Here is a 6,000-nt window from a genome sequence, read left to right as displayed (position 1 = left end):
TGATACTCATCAAAGAAAACAGAGCTAAACAGATAGCCCTTCTACTAAAGATATGCATTACTGTTATTATATAATACTGGTTGCTCAAAATGGAAATGTTATAAATTTATCACGCAGAGAAGCACTTGAAATTTTAGAATGGGGAAGGGGATTTTTTTTTTTTTTTTTGAGAGCTTTAAAATAATGGGGCAAACCATTTTAATACATGGAAAAGAGCAGTGAGAGGAGTTTGAACGTGTTTTAGTATTATTTCAAATTGCGGGCTCTATGGGCACATTTCATAGTAAGAAAAAAAAAAAACTAGTTTAAAGAGGATGGATGAATACAAAGTCATACAGAACAGGGTAACCAACACCCCTAAGTAAACCCCAAACTTTTTTTTTTGGCAAGTTTAATCTTTTCTGCCAAATATTGTGGCAAACTAACAAGGTTTCTTATTTCCCTTGAAATTTTAGAATGCTCAAAATGCAGTGGAGAGAAGAAAGATTTAAAAGGGTTCTGGATAATTCATCCTCTGACGTTGGTATTCTGTGAATAAGAAGTTGGTTTGATCTGTTCTTTTTTCTCAGGACTAGGGTTTGGAGTTCTAGTAAATTATTTTACCCCTGGTGATATAAATCAGTGTTTCCAAACTCTCCATTAGGCTACTCTATCAGTTTAAAATGTTCTGTGTATATCCTCAATATTTATCCACCTATCAATTTATTCGTCAGGTGGCTTATTATATTTACTATTATACATCATAAGGTGAAAGTCAAAGTATTAAGTCCCTCAGTCATATCTGACTCTTTGTTTACCCCATGGTCAAAGAGGGTAAGCCTCTTTGAGCCTGCCAGGCTCCTCTGTCCATGGAATTCTCCAGGCAAGAATACTGGAGTGGGTAGCCATTCCCTTCTCCAGGGAATCTTTCTGATCCAGGGATTGAACCTAGGTCTCCCACTTCACAGGCAGATTCTTTACCAGGGAAGCCCCATACATTATAAAACATACCCACAAATAAAACTGTTAAAAATGATTTAATGATGAGCTACATCATATTTGTTACTTTCTTGCAAGTCACACTACTTCTTAATATCATTAGCCTATATCTCAAAGTACAATATATACTTAAGGCAAGGCTTGTTAATAAATGTGGCTATAAATCCCTGTTTCATATGTCTTCTTGACTATTTAAATGGGAGAGAGAAGCTGGTTTCTTGGAAGACTGAATTAAACAGATCATTCCCACTGTTAACCTCCCATTACGGCTAAGAATTCTCACAGTAGCAAAAGCTTCCATTCCACCAATTTTCTACTGTTTGCTTATGCCAGTATTATTTGTATTATCTAATTGTCTAAGCCACTTTTAAATCCTTTTAAGCCAGTTTTTCATTTTATGATTGCAATTGTTGGTTAAAGCCGGGTAACAGAATCCTTAATTGAACACATAAAATCAGGAAGACTCAACACAATGAAAATGAAATAAGCGTAGGGCCCACATGTTGGCCCCTCCATGCTGTAGATCTCCCAAAATTGCAAGACACCTCTGCAAGGGAAGATAGGCCACCACATGACCTATGGGCAAATGAGGGTGTCAGCATCAAGCTGTATACTACATATTTACAAAAGCTTATGTTTTTGCTTTTTTTTAAACAAACAAACATCAATGGAGCTTCTGGTATTTTTTCCCCACAGCCTACTTTGGAGACCAGTGGTATAAACAGTTGTGGTAGGTAACCAAAGCTGTTATCTGATATTTTGTCTAAATATCAGTGGGCCATGATTATGTTTTAGGTACACAGCAGCATATGACTCCTTCAGCCTGACCAGGAGGGAACTTGCATGGAGTTCAGATCTGAGTTCTCTCTTTGAAATACCATTTTTCACCATACTAACTCATCATTGTTTCTTCTCTGAGCTTCAATCATTCATGACCTCAGAGACAGACAACAAAGAAGTTGTAAAAGACACTTGTTTATCTTGAATACTTATTCTATTCTCAGGCTCAGATAAGATTAATCTTCAAGCCTCCGCTTACTCTGGTGAGTGCTGCAAAGTTTGTTCATTGGTTAAAGGTCACAACATCACACCATTCCCTGAATTAGTTGTGAGTGCAGATTGTATCTAAACTCCTTCCTTTAAATTTTTTTGTAATCTATCTTACTCTTCTCAGGCTGCCATAACAAAATACCATAGAGAGACTGGCTTAAACAACAGAAATATGTTTCTCACAGTTCTAGAAGTTAGCAAGTCCCAGATTCAGATGCCAGTGGATTCAGATTCTGATACAAGCTCTCTTCCTGGCTTGCAGGCAGCTGTGTTCTCACGGTGTACACATGGCCTTTCCTGTGCCATGGAGTGAGCAGTCTTCTTCAGGGTCTTATTCTACCAGATCAGGGCCCTGCACTATGACCTCACTGAACTTAAGTCACTTCCAAAAGACTATCTCCAAATGCAGTCACATTGGGGGTTAGAGCTTCAATATATGAATTGTGTGGAGACACATTCAGTCCATAGCATAATTTATATGCTGTCTTTTAACAGATATTTATAGAGTTCCTTCCATGTGCCTGGCACTATAACCAAATTGCTGTTCTCATTCTAGAAGAGAGACAGCAATGAGTGTGTATGCTCCTGAACATGTACATTAAAAGGAAAACTTAAGTAGATCTGAGACAGAGAGTGAGAGGGTTGAGAGAAGGAAAAAATTTCAAATAGGCGGTCCGGGACTACCTCTCCGACAAAGAAGAGAAAGGAGTAAATACCTGATGTAACCGAGGAGCAAGCCTCTAAATACACGTTTAGAAGAAGTAAATCCAGGCTCAAAGGCCAAAAGGCAGGAACATGAGGGTTGAAAGAAGAGTAGAAAGGCCAGAGAGGCTGTGCCGGGGAGTGGGAGGGGAGAGTGATGGACAAGGAGGGAAGAGAGGTAAGGCGGCAGGCAGGCATGGCCTTGGGGGCTGGGGTCAAGCCTGGGTTGTCTGGAAACAACTGAGTGGTTTTTCAGCAGAGGATTGATATGAACTAACTCATGTACTTTGAAAGGGTCACCCTAGGTTCTGTAAGGATAATGGACCATGGGTGATGCTGGTTGGGAATACCAGCAGTGGGGGAGTTTAGATTTGGATCACTTTCTGAAGATGCAGCCGTCGGGATTTCCTGATAGACTGGATATGAGATAGGAAAGAAAGGATGCTGCCTCCCCCAATCTTTGCACTGAAGAAATTCTAGGGTTCAAAGCCAAGAGCAGTCTAAAAGACCACTTGAAGGGTGTTCTTGCCTAATGTCCCCCACTTCCACATGCAGCTTTGCACAGGTGAAATGAACTGTTTGCCCCTGTCTATGTAGCAACTATCTCTCCCCCATTAAGGTGTAAGCCCCTGGTAGGGCAGGTACCCTCTACCTAGTTCACCTTTATATCACCTGCACCAAGCTCAAGGCCAGGCACTGTTTGAACCTTCACTGAATACTTTAAAGAAAGAACAAATGTCCAAAAGCTCTGAGCAATCCTGAAATGACATCTTATTAGAAACAGTAGAAGGAAGTTGGGGTGCTGAAAAGAAAATATCTTCATTAGATGGCAAACAGAACTCTAAAGATGTTATCATGTTTTCCAGCTTATCCTTACTTGTTATTTAAACTCTAAGACAAAGCCAATTTTACCACTTTAAAGAGATGCTGTGTCTCCTATGCTATCAGCAGGCTAATAGAGTCTTCTACAGATAGTTTTACTCTGATCTGACATGATATCATAACATGATACATTTAATCTATTTAATAATTCTTAGAAAAGTATCATTTCTGCTAAAAATAATAGAAACCTCTAGCCCTCCATTACTCAAACTCCAGCAAAATGGTAAAACTCAAGTGTGAGGTCTACAGATAATTTCGGAATCTTATTTTCAATGATTGCAGACTGCCTCTCCCATAAACTTTTATACCAGCTGTTAAAAGCTCTTCAAATTGATTTTGTTGCATTCCACTTTCCCTCCTCCCTCACATCACAGGGAAGGACCCGAAGTTCTAGAGATGTGGAGATGCGACATAGTGACCGCTCTAGGTATTCCTGGTCACTGCAAAGTCTGAATTATTCAGAGGTGACCATACTTAAAGCTTGGGGCAGAGCTAACACATCATGTATTGGATTCTAGCATTGACTTCTTATTTAAAAATTAAGTTCCTTTAACCCTTTCACTGAAATGACTGGGCTGGGGCTTTGAAAGGCGAACGCGCCTAAGATGACGGAGAATTTTTGTGCAAACTACAAGAGCGCCGAGACCCAGCGCTGCGTGGTTTATGTTGTCAGCACAACTCGCAGACTTTCCATTTCTCAGCTGCAGAACGTCCCTGCAAGAGAAAGCTGACCCTGAACAGGGCCAAAACCCCAAAACTTTCCCGGACTTGGCCTCCAGGTGTAGAAGGAGTCGCCCCCCTGCCGGTGGCCCCACCCAGTCCCAGAGGTGGGTGGCAGGGATGCCGACTCCGGGGCGTGGCCCCTCGTGGAGAAGGGCGGGGTCACGAGCACCCGGGGCAACCAAGTCCGGAGAGGGTAGCGAGGGGTTGCTGACACAAGTGGGGCGACGGCTCCAGAGGCAGGGAAGCGGCCCAGGGCCCCGCCCGCCCGGATGACTCCCGAGCTGGCCGCGAGGGTGGGGAGGAACTAACAGCCTTCACCAAGGGAGGCCGCGGCCGCCAGGGCGAGGCGGCTGAGTGGGGGCAGTAACGGGAGAGGGGGCCCGAGGTAGGAAAGGGTGGGGGGCTGGGAGTGGAGAGGGCGGGGTCGGCTGCCCTCCGAAGGCTTTACAAAGCGTGCGCACCAGCCCCGGGCTGTGGTCGGCAAGATCGTGAGCCACCACTGCCAAGGTGCCTCCAGCGTCCCCAGGTAGCGTAAGCGCGGGGCGGGCCCGCGCCGGAGGTGGGGGAGTGGGTGGGCGGGGTTATGGGGGGCTCTGCGAGCGCCCCGAGTATCCGCAGACTCGGGGACGCTAGGGATCGGAGCATCTCCTTGTACCTTGAAAGGGAGATGACCGGGTTACCTTACACTGACCTCTGGACAGCTGCCCATCTGCACCGAGAGAACGCACAAGGCCGCATTTGTTTGCTTGCAAAATATCTGGGTGTTTTCTGCACCCGCCTACCTGTCCCCCAACACACACACACGCCGGCGGGGGTGGGGGCCTGAGGGATTAGAGGGATAGAGTCAGGTCAATCAGAAGAGATTAGAGACTGGGCTGGACGTGTCCACTCTGAGGGCCTCTGAAAGTAGGCACTGCAGCTACGCTCCTGGTGCCCCGCCCTCAGGTGACTCGAGATTGATTTTTCTTGGTTCGTTAGTTCTGAAAGCCCCGGGCTGTAAAACGTTTGGGTCCAGAATGAAACTCTGATCCACGGAAGCTTTCCTTGCCCTGCACTCTCACCCCTGCTGGTGTCTGGAACTGGGCAGACTGGAGGATTCTAAAGAGTTTGAGGTGGGTGTTGGAGGAAGCTGAGTTTTTAAGACGTGTGAGTTTTCCAGAAAGAAAATACAGACTCTCTTAGTTTCAATTAGGTTTTGTTTTTTACTATATATGTGTGCGTATTAACAGTAACTGGTGTTGTCATTAGATAGTGAGTCCAGCAGGTATGGATGGTGGTGTTAGATTTGAGAACTCAATTCACTGTATAGTTTTAAAAACTGACTTCTTCCTTATGTGCCTTTTTATGTGCTGTATTACTGGGCTGCATCTTTGTTGGGAATCCTGTCATATCACCTGGGTGTCTTGTGAGGTTTCCTCTAGTTCTAGCCACTTGACCCACGACTGAGTCCAATATATTCCCTTTTAAATGTTAGGGTGCAAGCCTGCTTTTCAGGCCTTGCTTTGGTCTCCAGTGAGAGGAAAAATGATCAGAAATGAGCTCTTAGCAAGTTTGGGAACACAGAGGAAAGGCGTAGATTTCTTTTTCCCCCATTAAACTTTTCATGTATTGGCAATTTAGAACACAGAGCATTGTTTACCACCTGTCAGATGCACTGCGAAGTGT

At 44.4% G+C, this 6,000-nt stretch overlaps 1 protein-coding gene across 3 annotated transcripts in view; it reads left to right on the top strand.

Annotated features, from left to right (window-relative positions):
- The first annotated feature begins 4,485 nt into the window (after positions 1–4,485).
- RHOBTB1 (Rho related BTB domain containing 1) overlaps positions 4,486–6,000 on the top strand; it is a 141,812-nt gene continuing 140,297 nt past the window's right edge. For 2 of the 3 annotated variants that reach the window (XM_061405063.1, XM_061405066.1), the window contains exon 1: positions 4,486–4,861. The gene's annotated coding sequence lies outside the window, so the exon portion shown is untranslated. Of the gene's footprint in view, positions 4,862–5,313; positions 5,448–6,000 lie in introns of all 3 variants that reach the window. The other variant, XM_061405072.1, reaches the window with a different exon arrangement.

The sequence above is a fragment of the Bos javanicus genome, chromosome 28 (assembly GCF_032452875.1).
Source record: "Bos javanicus breed banteng chromosome 28, ARS-OSU_banteng_1.0, whole genome shotgun sequence".
Taxonomy (NCBI): Eukaryota; Metazoa; Chordata; class Mammalia; order Artiodactyla; family Bovidae; genus Bos; species Bos javanicus.
Note: the sequence above shows the minus strand (reverse complement) of the source record. Positions and strands in the feature narration are given on the sequence as shown.